The sequence below is a fragment of the Vulpes vulpes genome, chromosome 1 (genome assembly GCF_048418805.1).
Source record: "Vulpes vulpes isolate BD-2025 chromosome 1, VulVul3, whole genome shotgun sequence".
In the NCBI taxonomy this organism is placed as follows: Eukaryota; Metazoa; Chordata; class Mammalia; order Carnivora; family Canidae; genus Vulpes; species Vulpes vulpes.
The window spans coordinates 83,910,259-83,930,488 of record NC_132780.1 but is presented as its reverse complement, the minus strand read 5'-3'; the positions used below and the strand labels follow the sequence as shown (position 1 = coordinate 83,930,488).

The 20,230-nt window shown below is 36.7% G+C and overlaps 1 protein-coding gene across 2 annotated transcripts in view; it reads left to right on the top strand.

Annotated features, from left to right (window-relative positions):
• Positions 1-20,230, top strand: part of ADGB (androglobin) — a 160,094-nt gene that overhangs the window by 2,899 nt on the left and 136,965 nt on the right. The window lies entirely within an intron of this gene.

Here is a 20,230-nt window from a genome sequence, read left to right as displayed (position 1 = left end):
AATCTTTAAAAAATATATTTTCCTGTATCAGGAAGAATAGAATCTTTGTTATAGGATTCATCTGGCACTATTTTTTTGGTGACTTTGGACATGTCATTTTTATATTCTGACATTCAAATTTTTCTTCTTTAAATGAAGAACCACCTAATTAAAATTGCTCCTGATCCAACACACTCTGTCCCTACTTCTCTGCTTTATTTTTCCTTCCAGCTCTAAAATTCCATTACTTCATCAGATTAAAACAAAACAAAACAAAACAAAAAACAAACTCCACTGTGTCCATAATGGGTGAGGGAATTTCATTACAGTTAAGTATTTAAAACTTTGATTTATTTCATTTTTAGTAGAAGTTATCTTTTTAAAATTCTGTCTTCAGGAACAATAATTGTCATAACAACTGTCACAAATTATAACTTTCATTATCAAATATCTAATGATAATTAGAAAGTATGAACCATTCTAACTTAATTTGAAAACTAACAGGCATGGCAAAGATACTTTCATTAGTCAGATGCTATGAGAAGGATTTGTAATGACACCAAGTCAAAAGTTTAATTTTCTTGGAAGTACTAAATATAAGCCTTTGTATAGATCATGGCTAACTTGAAAGAAAGAAAATAAAATATACATTTTAAGTATTAGTGGTTCTTAGAAGTGTTAAAGCTTATACTTTTAAACACCACACTATTTGGAACACTTTTTTTTAAGATTTAATTTATTTATTCATGAAAGACACAGAGAAAGAGGCAGAGATATAGGCAGAGGGAGAAGTAGGCTCCCCATGGGAACTCGATCCCCGACTCTGGGGTCATGACCTGAACCAAAGGCAGATGAGATGCTCAACCACTGAGCCATCCAGGTGCCCCTATTTGGAACTTTAATGGACAGTTGAGATAGGGACTGTATAGTGTTTATAGTCAACAAAATTTTGTTTCACTTCCAAAATAGTACATTCAAACTAAGCTCAAACAGATAATCTGTAAACTCACAAGATTTATACAACCTTCTAGATTCTTAATGATGATGAAATATCATTAAACCTCTTTCCAAAACAGAATGATATCTATTTCAGAGTGCTCAATAATCTAACCTTACCTACTGAAATGCACATCTAAATTTTGTAGACTTTCAGTCCTTACGAAAATTTGAAAACAGGACTATTACAAAATCCAAATTGTGATCAGTGTTATGAAAGCAACATAAAATAGAAGAATAAAATATCTTACTGATGGTTAAATTAAGTGGGTTCTTGGTTCAAGAAGGAGAGCAGATTAAATGAAAGCATGTAATAGGGGTTGGTAGAGAATATGTTCCTCCACTTTCAGAGATCAGGGAAGAAATTCCCCATAAGAGAGTGGGAAGGTGCCCCATAGTGCCACCATGTTCAGTCATCACAGCTCCACAGAGGAAATCAGAGGTAAGAGGGCCAGCTGAGGATGAAACAACTCATGGCTCACACTGAGTTTTGTGATTTCCCTGGATGACCTCTGTGGAGCCCCAACAACTAAGGTCAATTAATTAATTTAAAGATCAGCTGACAGAAGCTTCCTTGGAGGAAAGCTTATTCTTTATGTCCATTTCTCAACTATTTAATGGCATGTTTCATGTCCAAGTCACTGGTAGGTCTAGGAGAACAAGGAATTGTGAAACAATTGGTATGATACCTTGGAATGGTATCTTCTCTCCAGGGATATATGATCTGAAAAAAATCCCCTAAGATTAACACAGAAGTAACTAGGAAGTATGTGGTCAGGAGGTGTGTGTTGGAAATAATGGAAGGAGCTATATGTTGGCATGGAATTAGATGAGAGCCATCATGAGATTCCTAAAATGAGGGCTCCATGAGGGAGAGGAGACGAAGATCACTTCCAAATGGAGCTGGTCTGTCCTTACTCTTCTACCAGCCAATGCCCAATTCAAAAGGCACAGGTGAGCGAGACAATCAGTGCAGGCAATGGGGGTGTGTAAGGCAGATAGTCATCCAGATGACTGGTGTAGAGAGTCTGTGTCTGAATGGACTGGCCCATAAAACATCTACAATAAATATGCAGCAGGGACAGATTCAGGGGTTTAAACTTTATTAAGGGATTTAAACTGTGAGGGAAAACACAGATGTTTTTCTATGTTAAAATGATGATATATGAGGAATGATTTGGCAATTGTCTGTGTGGACTTTATGCTGGATTAAAAATCTTAGTAGTAAGAAATGAGTGCTAGTCTGAGGTAATGGGGAATGCTTGATTTGGAGAAATCTGGATGTAGTGAGGGACATTTTTATTATTTTATTTAATTTTTGAAATTATTTATTTACTTGAGAGAAAGAGAGAGAGAGAGGGAGAGATCACAAGCAGAGGGGAAGGGTAGAGGGAGAAGCAGGCTCCCTGCAAGACTCAATCCAAGGACTATGAGCCAAAAGGTGCTCAACCTTTTGCTCAACCAACTGAGCCATCCAGGTGCCCTGTGAGGGACATTTTTAAAGGGGAACTCTCTATGATAGTGAGGGACATTTTTTTTTATTAGCTTCAGAGGTAGAATTTAGTGATTCATCAGTTGCATATAGCACACAGTGCTCATTACATCAAGTGCCCTCCTTAATGCTCATCACCCAGTTACCACTTCCCCCTACCCACCTCCCTCCAGCAACTAGTGAGGGGCATTTTTAAAGATGGGTGCAGAGCTGATCTATAAGGTGATTGTGGTCAAAGACTATAAAGGTCAAATTTCTGATCCTCAGTTGCAGTGGTAATATTTGTGATGTCCAGGTAATGATGCCACACTGTCTGAAAAGACAAAGAGAAAAGTGTAAATAAAATTCAATGACAATTTCTGAAGGCCTTGGCTGGTTTATCTTTGCATTCTCTCAGGGCCTGGTACAATGTGTGTTTTTAACAAATGTGTGTATACTTTACTTGAGTTGAACTGGAACCCTGGTGTGGCTTTTTGGCCATTAAACCCTCTGGGTCAGAACCAGGGTGAAACTGTGAGAGTCCAGAGGGAAGAGGGCCTGTCAGTCATCCCCAGAATGCAGAGTAACACTTGGCACACGCTAGGGCATTATATAAATGTCTGTTACATATTTTTAAATATAAAACCTCAGCCCCAAAGTTCTGATTAATGAGTATAGAAGTACAGCATTCATCTTGATGGGGGTCTTCCATCAGTGCTCCCTTTAAAAGAAACCTAATCTGAACATTTAATAATTTTTTAAGACTTGATATGGTTTAAGAATCATCTCTGGCAATGAAATCTTTTTTTTTTTTTTTTTTACATCACCTAATTTTTTGCTTGTTTGGTTAGAAATGGTTCCCTCTAAAGTTGATTCAGTAACATTATTAGAGAAGTAGAAGTTACCTTAAAAAGATTTAAATTTATAAACTCGTGGAATTTGAAGGGTTTTTTTTTTCTAAGATTTTATTTATTTATTCACGAGAGACACACACAGAGAGGCAGAGACATAGGCAGAGAGAGAAGCAGGCTCCCTGGGGGAGCCTGATTCAGGAGTCGATCCCAGGACCCTGGGATCATGACCTGAGCTAAAGGCAGATGCTCAACCACTGACCCACCCAGGGTGCCCCAAACTCTTGGAATTTGTATTTCATTGTTCCTTAAAAACATAATCAAATGTGTACTTTGAAACCAGTAGTATTGTTGCTAATGCTTCTAGATGTGCAAACTAATATTGCCTTTATCAAAAAGATTATTTAAAAATATTTTGACTTTAATTTTTCTTTGACATTTTCAGGTCACAGCTTATTTACTTCAAAGGATTAAATAATCTATAAACTGATTATTCTACTTGGTTTGAGATAAAATGACTAAAAAGTGTATCTAAGACTGATTAAAAAGAAGTCTTTGATGTAAGTTGTACACTTTGGTATGATTTGTATACTGTGAAAGATTGGATAGAAATATGACTAATATTTCTCACTTTCACTTTCTTCCCCCCGCCCCCGCTTTCACTTTCAACAATGAAGATATACATATGTTGTCATAAGAAGTATCCTACGAGGTGCTTTGAAATGGTATTAACATTCCTTCTCAGGAGGGTAGGTCCAGGCTAATTAATTCCAAGTTCTGGGATCACAAATCTGCTAATTCATAGGGCTGAATTAACATATGTTGTATGTTTAAAGCAAACATATACTTCTATTTTGAATGGTTTTATTTTGTTTTGTCTTTGTGTTTGCTGATGTCAGCACAAATGCGGTGGTCCAAATATTTTGTAATTATATTCATACCAACCTTCTGATATAACGAATATCAGAATTACATATATTACTCCAGTTGAAGTTCTGAAAATAATTACTGTGCCCTTTCTGCCCTCATTTCCTCGGGGTGCGTGGCTGCCATCCACAGCCTCGGTGGAGACTCTCAGAGGCCCTGTCAGCTCAGAGCTTCTCTGTTCTCTCCACTGTCAGACCTTCTACAGCATTTGTTTCTGAGTAGGACTGCTTAGGAGGGCATTCAGAGGAGCTCTCTACTGAATCAGAGAGGGGGATGTATCAAGGTTAGTTATAAATTAGTGGGAAAGCCTCCAGCTCATAGAATCTTGTAGGTACAGAGGCAAAAGGAGAGGAAGCAGGAGCTCTGAGGTGTTTTGCTTGCTTTGGTCCCAGATGAACCAGAAGCACAGTTTAGTCAGGTAAGTCAAGGTCAAAGATGAAGGCTATACTGCACACACTGCCAACAGGGCCCTTTCTGCATACTATTATAATGAATGAATTAGAAATTAGAGACAAAGCCTCATTGTTTGCTTCACCTTGGGTCAAAGTCTAGGAGGAATTTAGGACTGGTTTGCACCATAGATGAAGAATGAGGTCATGAGGTAAATAGCTGGAGTTGCAGCTAAAAAAAAAAAAGTCATCTGGAATCTGTGCATGTAAAAGCCTGTGGGTCCTGCACACCTGTTATTTGCTTTTTTTTTAAGGTTTTATTTGTTTATTCATGAGAGACACACAGAGAGAAGCAGAGACACAGGCAGAGGGAGAAGCAGGCTCCCTGAGGGGAGCCCATTGCAGAACTCCCTCCCAGGACCCCCTCCTAGGACCCCGGGATCACAACCTGAGCCTGAGGCAGACGCTCAACCACTGAGCCACTCAGGTGCCCTCCAGCTTTCTTTATGTGCAGTACTATTAGTCATCACCTTTTTTTTTTTTTATTAGTTATCTTCTTTTTTTTAATAAATTTATTTTTTATTGGTGTTCAATCTTCTTAACGCACTACTCTACTAGTGGGATGTTTCTGCTTTACAAAAGAAAGCAAGAAGGAAGTGGGGAAGGAAGAGAGAGAAAGAGAGAGCTAGTCGATGGGGCCACAGCCAGCTGCAACTCCCTCTTCTTCCAAACCCTAACATACGATGTCCATTCTTCCTCTGTGCCTTTCCCCATCCTCTTTTCTCTGCTTATAGTTGCTTTTACCCTGGCCCTACCATTCTATGAATATCTTAAGGCCTGCTTTTCTGTGCAGCCATCATTTAAAAAAAAATTAATTTAAATTCAATTTGCCAACATGTAGTATAACACCTAGTGATCATCCCCATCAAGTGCCCTTAAGTGCCGGTCACCCAGTCTCACCACATCCCCCTACCCTCCTTCCTTTCTGCAACCTTTTGTTCGTTTTCCAGTTGGGAGTCTCCCATGGTTTGTCTTCCATCATTGATCTGCTAAGTCAGAAACCATTCCATCCCCCCTTCTGTGCTGATAAAGCTTTTAACTTTTTAAAAAAACCTTTCACTTTTGCCTTTGTAGCTTTCTTACTGTGTGTATTGATTCTCACTAATTTTAAGTTATTTGAAAACAGAAACCAAGTCTTACCAAACTTCTTATTTACTCAAGCGCAATGTATTGAAAAAAAAGGATAAATGTTGAACTCTTAAAATTCAGTGTCCAATTAAATAATTTTACTAAAACCAAGAGAATAAAAGGGCAGCATGACAACCTGGCCTTAAGTATTTTTAATTGAAATTTTTTTTAAGATTGCAATTTATTTCCTTACATATTTGATATTTTTGAAAAGTACAGCTCAGAATGCCCCAACCCAAATTAAGTCAATTGTGTAAATCTGTTCATATTCTAATTCCTTCGGGGTATTAGCTGACACTACTTAAGAAGGCATGCTGATTGCACAGTGGACGAATAAACTGCCTTCCACTATGAATAAAATCGTGTCTTTACTCTGACCAGCATACTTGAAGAAAACAATGGCAAAATTCCAGACCCTCATTTTATTGAAGTTTTAATCCCTTGGGTGAAAAATAATCTAATTAAAGCACATATAGGACTATGTATATGTAAATCAGGTTCTGAATTTTTTTTTTTTTTTGCTTAGTCTCTAATGACTTTGTACTAGCTAAAGTTTTCTTTGAACGTTTTCAGCTCTTACACATTTTCTATTGTATTATTTAATCTTCTTAATTGATTTATGAATTTTCAAGAAATCGTTTTGTGATCTTTGCAAGGTATGTGATTATTATGTTTTTAAGTTTTAAAAAATTATTTTATTCATGTTTTATTAATAATTGGATTATAAAATACATTTTAATACAATTATGGGCTACCTTTATTAAATATAAAGATGGTTTTGACTTCTTCCCAACTCCAAATTATTCAGGGTATTTAATTTATCAGGAATACATATACATGAAAGACAGAATATGTAGACAAAAGATGTTTTATTGCATATGACTCAGTAATCAAATATATCATACAATGTGGATTGAATTTTACTATATATTATCACTCTAGGAACAATGATATTGTTATTACAGTATGTTGTTTGGAATTTCCTTAATTTGTCTTCTATAATCCCTGGGCTTGTTTTGTTTCTTTTTCTGAGATCAGGACCTGAGCCAAGAGCAATCTTAATGCACTGAACCACCCAGGAAGCCCTCTTTTTCTTTATTTTTTGAAAATGTGTTTACTTTTAAAATCTTTAAAAAATATTTTATTTATTTAGGGGAGAGATAAAGAGAGAGTGAGTGCACAAGTGTGTGTGTGGGGGGGGCGGAGAGGCAGAGAAAGAGAGAGAAACAGACTCCCCACTGAGCAGGGAGCCTGAAGCAGGGCTGATTCCAGCGTCCTGCCAAAGGCAGACGCTTAACTGACTGAGCCACCCAGGTGCCCCTAAAAACAGATATGTTGGTGTAAATGTGACATACAGTAAATTACATGTATTTTACGGATATGTTTCAATGAGATCTGCAGTACTTCAACGCACATGAAAAAAAGACCAAACACACACACGAAAACATCAACATGAATGAAGACCACAAGCAGATTTATTATTCAAGAAGATTTCTGTGATTTCTTGGTGATCCCCCACTTTCTGTCCCTTCCTCACCTGTCTCTGGACAACCACTCTTTTGTGTTCTGTCACCATAGATTAGTTTTCATTTTCCTAGAGTTTTATATAAATGGACTCATGTATACCTTTTGTGTGGCTTCTTTCATTCATTTAAATTATTTTCATATTCTTCCGTGTTGTTGCTAGCAAGTGGTATAGAATTGGTGTTATTTCTTCCTTGAGTAGTAGTAGACTTCACCAATGAAGCCATCTGGACCTGGACTTTTCTTCATAGGGAAGTCTTTAATGATAAATTGATTTTCTTTAATAGATACAGGGATATTCAGTATCTCCAATCCAACCTATCTCTTCTTTATGAGTTATACTTCGTTTATGTCCTTTAAGGAGTTGTTCCATTGCATCTAAGTTATTGAATATATGGACTTAGAGTTGTTTGTAATATTTCTTTATTATCTTTTTAATGTCTAGAATCAGTAGTGATATCCTCATACTGGTAGTTTGTGTCTTCTTAGATCAAGCTGACTAGACTGATTAATTTTGATGATCTCGAAGAACTGGATTTTTTGATTCATTGCTTTTTCTCTATCATTTTTCCATTTTCTATTTCTGTTGATCTGATTTAATCTTAATTTCCTTACTTTATTTCCTTTAGATTTTACTAATTTAAGGTAGAAACTGAATATGTTGTTTGAGACTCTCTTTCCTAATATAGGTGTTTTGTGCTATAAAATTTCTCCTATGTATTGCTTTAGTAGCAATAAATTCTAGTGTTTTTCTTTCATTTTTATTCAGTTCAAACACTCTAACCTCCATTTTTATTTCTTTTTAACATATTGGTTAGTCATAAGTATTTTGTTTAGATTCTAAATATCTTAGAATTTTTCAGATTTTTTTTCTTAGTGATGTCTAGTGTAATTCTAATTCCATTGGTCAGAGAAGATACTTTTTTATAATTTGAATTCTTTTAACTACAACATTGCTGAAAGAAATTAAAGGCATAAGAGAATGGAAACACATCTCATGTTCATGGATTGAAAGACTTCATGACTTTTTAATGCCATTACTACCCAAAACAATCTACAGGTTAAATCCAATTCCTACTAAAATATCAGTGATTTTTTTTTCAGAAATGGAAAAATTCATCCTAAAATATATGTGAAATGGATGACCCTCTGGAGATCTCAGTAGTTCATTCTATGAGGCTTTCTGTTCTAGTCTCTGTCCTGCAAGCTCTAGCTGTTTTGGTGTCCCCTAGACTCTGACCTCCTGCTCCTCTACTCAAGGAGTAGAGAGATATGCCTGGATTACTTCTCCTTGCATTGCAGCCCCAAACTCTCACAGCCCAAAAGCCGAGGCGGTAATAGGGCTCACCTCATTTGGTTCCTGTCTTTTCAGAATCACCATCCTTTATCACTTGATGTCTGTCTTGAAGACCAGTTTCATGTGTTTTGCTCATTTTTTTGGTTGCCCTAGGGGGAGGATACATTTGGTCCCTGCTGCTTCAACTGAAAGAACATGCTATCTCTTAGGTTTTTTTACCTAAATTTTGCATTTTATTTCTAAATATTAAGATGGGAGGGTTTAAAGCAATATTTACAAATATATGCCCACAAATAATATATGCAAGTATGGATACAATTCATTCCTTAAAAGTGAAATCCCAAATCACATGTAATTGCCAGTATATATTATCTTCTTAAATATTGGTTTTTGATGTAGTAGAGACATCTTGTTATAAGCATTTGAATTAAAAGAATGCAACTCACAGATATGATGGTTACCTTAAATCATTTTCATAATTATTATCATTGTGCTCATTTTTGAGTTGTATTGAAACTTCAGTATTCCTCAAGCTTCCAGTTTTTTGGGTTTTTATTTTAGAGATTTTATTTATTTATTAATGAAAGACACAGAGAGAGTGAGAGGCCGAGACATAGGCAGAGGGAGAAGCAGCCTCCATGCAGGAACCCCAATGTGGGACTCTGGGATCACGCCCTGAGCCAAAGGCAGACGCTCAGTCACTGAGCCACCCAGGCATCCCAAGCTTCTAGTTTTAAACCAATAGTCCATTATGGGATGATCCATAATATATATATCATATATATATGATATATATATGAATAAAATGTTCATCTTTATACAATGGGCAAAGTCAATCCTATCTAGAAAATAAAGTCCAAGCTCAACAGCAAGGCCCTCAGTGGGGAGCTGGCTGCCTGCTTGCCTTGCATTTCTTTCTAACCTAATTTCCTCACTGGTTTATACTATATGCTCATGCAGTTCTGAAAAGCTCATAGTTCTCTGTACTCACTCTGCTGTATCTTGCCTCTGTACGGTCTCTTCTGCCATTCTCTTTTCTTACTGATGCCCTTTCTGCCTTTACAACCTGGAAAATTTCTCATTATCTTTCAGAACAGCTTAGATGCTATTTACTGCAGGAAGTTTTCCTAATTGCCTTACATTGGGCACAATGCCATCTGTGAATACTTCCATCTCTGCATATACCACATTATATTGAAATCATCTGTTTACCTGTTTGAGTTCCAAAATAAACTCAAGAGCAGAGACATATATTTATGAGCCTGTAACCCTATCATCTAGCACAGCGCTTGTCACAGAGCAGGTGTTCAATAAATGTTAGTTAAAAATAAGTGAACTGTTGGTTGACTGAAATTCCTTTCTCATTCTGAAACAGTATTTTTCTAAAATGTCTTAGTCTCCAGACAGATTGGTTGATTTGATCTTACTTAAAAGAATTCTGCATTCTCAATTCCCTGTCTACCTAAGGCAGAGTTTACACTGAGTTATTCCCTAACGTCAGATCCGTTCTTTCTAAGTTTGGAAGTTTTATATTTTATTTCTTGAAGTATCTTTGCAATGAATTGAATGTTTGCTTACCCTAGAAGTTGCATATAGAAATCCTAATCCAAATGTCACGGTGTTGGATATGGGGCATTTAAGAGGTAATGAGGTCATGAATGTGATGCTTTCATGAGTGGGATTGGCATCCTTTTATGAAGAGGACTGAGAGAGGGGCACCTGGGTGGCTCAGTTGGTTAAGAATACGACTCTTGGTTTCGGCTCAGGTCATGATTTCATGGGTTATGGGATTGAGCCCCATAGGGGGCTCCATGCTCAGCGGGGAATCTGAAGATTTTTCTCTCTCTACCCATCCTCCCACTCGTGTGCACACCCTCTTTCAAATAAATAAATAGATATTTTAAAAAAAACAGAAGAAGACAACAGAACTATCTAGCCCTCTTTCTACCATGTGATGACACACAGAGAAGACTTGGACATATGCAACCCAGAAGATGTCTCTTACAGAATCTGACCATGCTGACACCTTGATGTCAGATTTCTGGGCTCCAGAACTATGAGGAATAAGTTTCTGTTGTTTATAAGCCACATAGTCCATGGTATTATGTTATAGTGGCCCAAACTAAGACAATCTTTACTTTAAAAACACATTTATCTTGAGATACTTTCCTATGAAGTCTACAGTTACTCAGCATTATTCCTAAAGCAAAACCAGGCACCCTAATGTCCATCAGAACTCCCTTTCCAACTTCATTTATTTTTGATAGCTTTTAAAAACATAAAGTTATTATCATTATTTGCTAGTGGGAAATACTTTTTAGAATTTTACCAAATGTTATATTGACACATTTGTTTACCATTGCTACTTGTAGCCCACACTTTCAATCTGGGTTCATTTCCTGTTTTTCTGAGAGAAATCCTTCAGTAAGTATTTTTATAGGAATCTATTATGGGAAACTCACAATTTTAAATGTTTTTATTTAATTCAAGATAAACGTTTCTACCTCACTTTAAAATAAGAGTTTAATTGGATCTTAATTTCAAGATTAACAGTTATTTTACATCATCAACTTTGATGACATCATTTCCTTGCTTTGCCATGACTGTTATTGCTGTCAATTTGATTGTTTTTATATTTAGGTAATTTGTCATTTCTTTATGTATAGATTTTCATCTTTATCACTTATCCATAATTTTCAGTTGATGTGTCTAGATGTAGATTTCTACCCCTTGACCTTCCTTTTATCCTTTGTTATTGCTTGATGTACTTTTTTCCATCTGAAGACGTGCCTTCCATCAATTCTGAATATTATTTAGCAGTCATATTTCCAGATATTTCTCCTCATCCTCATTCTAGCTATTTTATCTGTCTGGGCCTCCTCATAGGCATACACTAGAGTTTTTCAATCTATCCAGTTGTGTAGTTCACATTTTCTATCTTTTAATGCAAACACTTGATTTTATTTTTTTAAGCTTTTATTTAAATTCTAGTTAGATAACATACAGTGTGATATTAGTTTCAGGAGTGCAGTATAGTGAGTGATTCAGCACTTCCATGCATCACCTGGTGCTCATTACAAGTGCCTTCCTTCATCTGCATCACCTATTTAATCTCTCTCACCCCACCCCCATCACCTCAATTAGGTCTCTGTAGTTAAGAGTCTGTTTCAAACACTTGATTTTAAACATTCTACCTTCTAAATCATTAGTCCTCTCCTTTCTTCGGCCTTATTTAGTCTATTCTTTCAATAGTTGAACTGTCACAGATAAAATTTCCCAATCAATATCTCTTTGTTCACATTGATCTCGTTTTTTGTTTGATTGCTTAATATCTTTCTGTGCTTGTTGCAAAGTAGAACTTTCCCTCCTTTATCTTTTTGGTGATTCTAAACATATTTAAATACCTTTTTGTAGATATCTGCAAAATATGAACTAAAAACATTAAAAAGAAAAAAATTAAAATTATGAAGAACTATCAGTAAATAAATTACAAAAAAAGGAATCACACCCAAGAAGAGAGAAATAAAGTAGCAAACTTACCAAGTATTTAAATATGTTTAGAAACACCCTTTCTAGTATAGCAAACTCTATATCCTTTTATATTGCTTCATTTTTCTGGCACTTGGCAGTTGTCTCACTAATCTTTCTGTGTCTGTGTGCTTCCACAGGTAGGCTTTGTAAATTCCATGGGTAGGATCACAGAAACAGTGCCTGAATAACATAGGAAATCTGTCTCCCTGTCTCTCTGTCATCTCTTTACATGAAGTAAAGGGATGAATGCTTTTATGTATATGTCTATCCTTTCTAATTAGAACTGTTTCAAGGTTTTACACATAGGTAGAGATTGATCAGATGGCTCACCAGTCCTGTTTTCCATTTCTTATGTTTCCCATGTTTCCCATACTCCTTTGCAATTTGACTAGTACTTTGTGGTGGTGTTTTGGACAATAGCATCTGAGAAGATGTGTTGTATCCCACCTTTAGGCTTATAAAACATCCTGTGAGGCACTTGTCAGCATGGCTCCAGCCTTCAGAGAACATCTTAGGAAATGGTAAAGCCACAAGATGGAAAGAGCCAAGAATGCTTATTTAGCACATACAGAGCCACTACAAAACTCCTGATCATACCCTAGTATACATGAGAAATATCCTTTATTGTGTGATTGGGGGGTTTTGTGATATTGTAGCTAGCATTGATTACTTCTTACTTGCTTCTTTGATATTGTAGCTAGCATTGATTGTTAATGTTGACAAATATAAAGGGTATAATTCTTCTTTCAGGGATTGAATTTCTTCTTTTATATCATTATAAGCATATACATGGTAAATTACTTATAGATTATTTCTCTACTATCTTAAAATTTTGACGCTCGATTCTTTTTTGTTGTGATTTCTAAATATTTTTTGTATATTCTTGCCTCTTAGGACACTTTTATTATGAGCCCATCCTTCTCAGGGTATTTTTTTTCCTCCAATCCCCTCTCCCCAAGGCAATCCTGTATTGAAAGATTGTTTTTTCAATGTAATATGGAATTTTCTTTGTTCAGATATCTCATGTAAATAAGCCATCCGGAAACCCATATGACTTTAAAGTCCGATCTCAAACCTACATAAGTTTTAGTCCAAAGGTTTCCATTTCTCAAGGAAGATTTTTTTTATTTCCTTTTTCAGCCAAACACTAAGCATAGAAAATCTAGCTTTCTTATCATCTAAGATTATAGGGCAGATTTTTTTATTCACCTTTTTACAAAGAATTAAACTGGGGCACCTGGGTGGCTCAGTGGTTGAGCATCTGCCGTTAGCTCAGATGGTGAATTCTGGGTCCTGGGATCGAGTTCCACATTGGGCTCCCTGCAGGGAGCCTGCTTCTCCCTCTGCCTACGTTTCTCCATCTGTCTTTTTGTCTCTCATGAAAACAAAAACAAAACAAAACAAAAAATCCCACCACCAACAACAAAAACAACTTTGAAAAAAATAAACAAAAATAATTAAACTTTTGGAAAGTCATGCCTTTATCTAAGGTTGGAGCACTCCCTTTCCTCGTTTGTCCTATGTACGTTAAAACAAAAGACTCTACATTCATAAGACTGCTAAGACTTCCCCAGGGAAGCTACAGCTTCAGCTTAGAGTTACAACATTCTGACTTTCAGTTCCCTCTTCATTTCTGGATCCTGAAGATTTTTATTTCTTTATGTAGGCATTTGTAGGTAATTTTTTTTTATCTTAATCCACTCTGCTGGAAAAGAAAGTCTAAAGACATATACATTTAAAGGAGGATTTCTATATAGCATGTAAAACAAACTGAGAAAAAGAAGACTAGAATAGTTTTCAGGAAGGAAGGGAAATTTTTCATAATATTAATAGAAAAATCAAGGAATAAAATAGTACATTATAGGACCTCTGTTTTATGGAGTGCTCCTACAACCATACAGATAAAAAGAAGTTGGTGACTTTGTATCCATCAAAATCATGGTAAAATTTAACTCATTTGGGAAGTTCCATATCTTAAAAGCTATTTTTGTAAAAGGAGTATCTAATTTCTTAAAAACATAAAGAGTCTGCTAAGATTATATTTTGCTTCCCTCTTCATTCTGTCAAGTGTAAGTAAATGTGCTGGCTCCTTCCCTTAAGCTATTAAGCTTTATCACTAATTGGCCTACTTTCCTTGTAACATGTCAAATTTGATTCCATCTGTATTGAAGATCACTTAAAAAAAGACTCATTTGAGGTACCTTATAGCAGCCCAATAGCTCACCTACAGTGTTAAACACAATATAAACAATAGTCAAATATAGCCCAATGTCAAATATACTGTAGACTTCAAAAGATCATGCACAAATATGTTGCATTTGAAACTGTCAGCGCAGTATGCCTTTGATGTTGACTGAGAGAATGTGTCTACTGCTGTCGTACAGCCGATACCCTTAAATACGCAAAGCACATGACTCCTGGTCTCATCAATTCTGAGAGCAAGCTAATCTTTAAACACAGAAGCAATTCAAGACTTTTGAAGATTTAGGAACTGGTAATACCAGGACATAAATGTTCCCAAATTCTAGAAAATTTATATAGGCCAAGAAATCAAACTTGACACACTGAAAAATCAGGGGGATACATTATTTTATTCATATAGCAATATATTCAAGGACTAGTAAATGATTCAATACATTAAAATTAAAAATTGCATAAGATTTGAAATATAAATATATCCTCAAAATATATGGCTAAATACTCCCTTCTACACAGTGAGTCTAAATATGCTATTGAGACAGGGGAAATGGCACTGACACTTTTAAAAGAGGCTATAAATTTGTAAATAAAATATATTAATGGAAATTTATTGTTTTTTAAAAACTTAATACAGTCAATGCTGAGTGCTTATAATACACATCCTGTATATCATACACATTCTGGTATCAAAATGCCAAATGATATTCTAAAGGAAACTGATATTTGGAGGGAGAAAAAAGTTCTGCATAACCAGACAATAGGCTGATTTCCAGAGTAGAAATATAAAATATAAAGGTACTCCTGGGGAAAAGAGAAGCAGCAGCACAAGCAAATTTATAACAGCAGGCCAAGTTGGACAGAAGAGTCTGACATGAAAATGATATATTAAGTAAGCAACAATACAAAGGTGTTAAGATGATTATATATATAAATATGCAACTAACACAAATATATAAATAAATATAATGTGTATATTATATATTTGTGACTGGAATGAATTTATCATGATTAAAAAGCCTTTGAAAAATGTGAATGAGTGTTTGCCAGAGGCAGGAGTTAGGCAAAAATGGGTGAAGGTGGTCAAAAGGTATAAACTTCCAGTTACAAAATAACTAAGTCATGAGGATGTAATGTGCGGCATAATGACTATAGTTAATAATACTATATTGCATATTTGAAAATTGCTAAGAGAGTAGACTTTTAAAATTCTCATAAGGAAAAGATTTTGTAGCTATGTGTGGATGGATGTTAACTAGCTACAATACCAAAGAAGCAAGTAGGAAGCTAATCAACGTTAGCTACAATATCACACAACTCCCCAGTCACACAATAAAGGATATTTCTCGTGTATACTAGGGTATGATCAGGAGTTTTGTAGTGGCTCCGTATGTGCTAAATAAGCCATGCTAGCAAGTGCCTCACAGGATGTTTTATAAGCCTAAAGGTGGGATACAACACATCTTCTCAGATGCTATTGTCCAAAACACCACCACAAAGTACTAGTCAAATTGCAAAGGAGTATGGGAAACATAAGAAATGGAAAACAGGACTGGTGAGCCATCTGATCAATCTCTACCTATGCGTAAAACCTTGAAAGAGTTCTAATTAGAAAGGATAGACATATACATAAAAGCATTCATCCCTTTACTTCATGTAAAGAGATGACAGAGAGACAGGGAGACAGATTTCCTATGTTATCCAGGCACTTTCTGTGATCCTACCCATGGAACTTACAAAGCCTACCTTGGAGGCACACAAACACGGAAAGATTAGTGAGACAACTGCCAAGTGCCAGAAAAATGAAACAATATAATAGAATATAGAGAGTTTGCTATACTAGATAGGGTGTTCCAGAAAGTCCCTCCCACCCCAGCCCCAAAAGGTGAAACCAGGAAAGACCTTTAACCTTCTTGTTTATTTTTTCATATTTCAGTTGTTGATCTACTACCAGCATTTAGATCTGTTGTGCATTTTCTTACTTTAAAAAATGTTTTACTTGGCATCCAAGGTAAAACCCTCTACTGTTTTATTCCTACCACTGTTTCTCAATGCTGTCATAATAAAATACCACAAACTTAGTGGCTTAAACAATATAAAACTGTTATTGTGCAATTCCAGAGGTCAAAAGTCCAAAATGGGTCTCACTGAGCTAACATTAAGGCACCGGCAGGGCTGCATTCCTTTCTGGAGGCTCACAGAGAGAATTCATATCCTTGCCTTTTGCACCTTCTAGATACCACGCCCTCTTTTTGGCATGTGGCCTCCTCCTTTTGTCTTCAGAACCAGCAGTTTTGCATTTTTCTATTCCTGCTTCCAGAATCAAATCTCCTTCTGCCTACTTCTGTCTCCTTTCCCTTTTGAGAACACCTGTGGTTACATTGAGCCCATGCAGATAGACCAGGATAACCTCCCATCTCAAATACTTAAAGTTGTCTACACACTCTCTCTTGCCATGAAAGGTAACAGATCCCCCAGTTCTGGAGATTAGGGTGTGGATGTGTTGGTGGGGCCAGGGGTGGGGGGTGGGGAGAGGATGCATTATTCTGCCCACCACTCATGGACTGCTTTTCTGTTTTCTTCCTACTCTTTCTGACTTTTCATGTGGAGTATCAGGGCAAGTAGACAGCTGTATTGATAGACTATTGAAATATTTTAATATTGATTATTGAGTAGCCTTACCAATAACCTTACTAATAACCAGGAGCCCCAGACATTTCTGCCTCTTTCCTAGAGTCCCTGACCTACCCTGAGGTCCTTACATCCCTGATCCCATTATTAAAGTAAATAATGTTTGGCATATCTGGAGGCTTTGAGGGTTGGTCAATGCTCATTCCTCACCAGTTGTTAGGTGTTTAGATTAGCCTTCCTGGGAGTGCCTGTTCCTTAGGTATAGGCATTTTGTTGGTGATTTAACCCAGTCTTAAGACTTTAAACATCATCTAAATGCTGATGGTTCAAATTTTCACTTTTAGAAAAATCCTTTCTCCTAAAGTCTCAGAATCCTATGTCTAACTAACTACTCAACATCTCCACAAGCATGTGATAAACATTTAAAACACAATCATTGAAAAGTGAAATGCTGCTTACTCTTAACCTCAGGTTTGCCCTATCCCATAGTCTTCTGTTTTGCAGGAAATATCAACTCAATCTATTGGCTTTATCTTAAAAACAGGGGACTATCTCTTCCCTCCTCTACTGTTAGTAACCTGGTCCAAATCACCATTAGCTCTCACCTGTTATTTCAGTGCCTTCTATTTATTTATTCATGACAGACACACAGAGAGAGGCAGAGACATATGCAGAGGGAGGGAGAGGCAGGCGCCCCTCAGTGCCCTCTAAATTCCCTGTCTTGTTTCCTTTGGCCTTTTCTCAATAGAGCAGCAAGAATGATTACAAAATTTCCTGCTTAGGGCACCTGGGTGGCTCAGTCTGTTAAGCGTTTGTCTTCTGCTCAGGTCATGAGTCCTCTTGTTGGGCTTCCTGCTCGGTGGCGGGTCTGCTTCTACCTCTGCCTCTGTCCCTGCTCGTGCCTGCGCTCTCTCTCTCTCTCTCGTTTACTCTGTCTCTCAAATAAATAAAATCTTAAAAAAAAGCCCAAAACAACAAAAAACCCCCACCAAATTTCCTGCTCAAAACTCTCTATTGGCTTCCCTTCTCACCTAGGGAAACCCATGTCTTTTCCCTGGCTTAGATCACCTTCATAATCTCTGCATCTCCTGTTACCTCTCTGAAAGTATCTCCTTTTACTTTCCTTCAGCCACACTGAATTTTTATTCTTCAAGTAAGCCAGGATGCTTTCTGCAGCTGGAAGGTTCTGCATTGCTTTCTGCAGCTGGAAGGTTCTGCATTGCTGTTTGTACTTGCTGTTTCCCGTATCCAGAACAGTTTTCCCACAGATCCACACAGCTTAATCCTTTATGTTCTTTTTTTTTTTTTAAGATTTTATTTATTTATTTATTTGAGAGAGAGAGAGAGAGTGATTGAGACAGACCAAACACGAGCAGGGAGGGGGGTAAAGGCAGAGGGAGAAGCAGACCCCCTGCTGAGCAGGCAGCCAGATGCAGACTAGATCTCAGGAACCTGGGATCCTGACCTGAGCTGAAGGCAGACACTTAAACAACTGAGCCATCTAGGTGCCTCAATCCTTTATGTTTTTTCACTATTGACTTACCCTGTATTACCCTGTAATACTTACCTGTATTACCCTATTATGGAGTGCTTTCTTTAACCACTGTATTAAAAATTGTGTATCAACTCTTCAGTTCTCCTTCCTATTTTATATTTCTGTTTAGTATTTTTTGCTTTCTAATATACTATATATTTTACTTATTTTATGCTGTGATTTTGTGTCTCCACCCACTAGCATATGAACTCTATGATGGCAGAACATAGGGCTAGCTGAGGACAAGACCTGAGCTTGGGGCAGCACATTGACAAGTCCTTGAAATAGGCAGAGGGACATTCCCCTATGGACTCAACTGCCTCAATGTTCATACTTTGCTAAGGGCAAAAGGCAATCTTAGCCCAACCCCCAGGAGCCTGTAAGCCTACTTTAACATATAAAAATTCCTTTAGAGCTTTCCTTTATCTCTAAACCCCCAAGATACATGTTGGCAGTCATCCCCCAAGCACATGGTACATCTGAAGGGTCTCATGACTCAGGTTTTATTAGACAGTAATAAGTGACCTTTTCCCAACAATAGCTAGCCCTCTCAAGGTCCCGGAAACCTTGCTTCCAAAATTCCTTGGAGAGTACACTATCCTCAAATTCCTCCCAACTCCCAGGTATATAATCAGCCACCCCTCACAGGCTAGGGCAGCAGCTCTCCCTGCCTATGGGTCCTGTCCCTGTGCTTTAATAAAACCACCACTTTGCACCAAAGATGTCTCAAGAATTCTTTCTTGGTCGTCAGCTCCAGACCTCATCTATTTTCCAAAACTTCATCACTCTAGAAGGGTAGATATTTTAGTTGTTTGCTCACTGCTTATCTCAGGGTCGGGAGCAGGGTTCCAGGCTCACTCGTAGTTAAAACTTGAAAAATTAAACAAGGCACATATTTTAGACTTTAAAACTTACAATAATAAAAAAAGTAGGCGCAGGGATCCCTGGGTGGCTCAGCAGTTTAGCGCCTGCCTTCCACCCAGGGTGTGATCCTGGAGTCCCGGGATCAAGTCCCACATCAGGCTCCCTGCATGGAGCCTGCTTCTCCCTCTACCTGTGTCTCTGCCTCTGCCTCTCTCTCATAAATACATAAATACATAAATAAATAAATAAATAAATAAATAAATAAATAAATAAATAAAATCTTAAAAAAAATAGGGATGCCTGGGTGGCTCAGTGGTTGAGCATTTGCCTTTGGCTCAGGACATGATCCTGGGGTCTTGGGATTGAGTCCCACATTGGGCTCCCTGAGAGGAGCCTGCTTCTCCCTCTGCCTATTGTCTCTGCCCCTCTGTGTGTGTCTCTCATGAATAAATAAATAAAATCTTACAAATAAATAAATTTTAAAAGTTTAATTTTTAAATTTTTTAAAAAGTCAAAGTTTAAAGATATGAAATTGTAACATTTTGATAATAAGTGTATAAAACAAGTCCAACCTCTCTGTAGTTAATTAGTAAAAAAAAAAAAATCACAAACTTTAAATATGTATATATTTGGACACTGTAAATCTTCTTACTAAAATCTATTCTAAGAAAAGAAATAATAATGTATGCAAAGATTTGGCTATAAGGATAGCCATCAAAGTCTTGTTTATGATAATGAAAAAAATTTTAAATCAAAACCTTCAAATTTTTAAATATAGAAACTTAATTAAATGAGAGGCAGTATATTTATACAATGGAACAGTCTACAATAATTAAATTTGTATTTAGATAA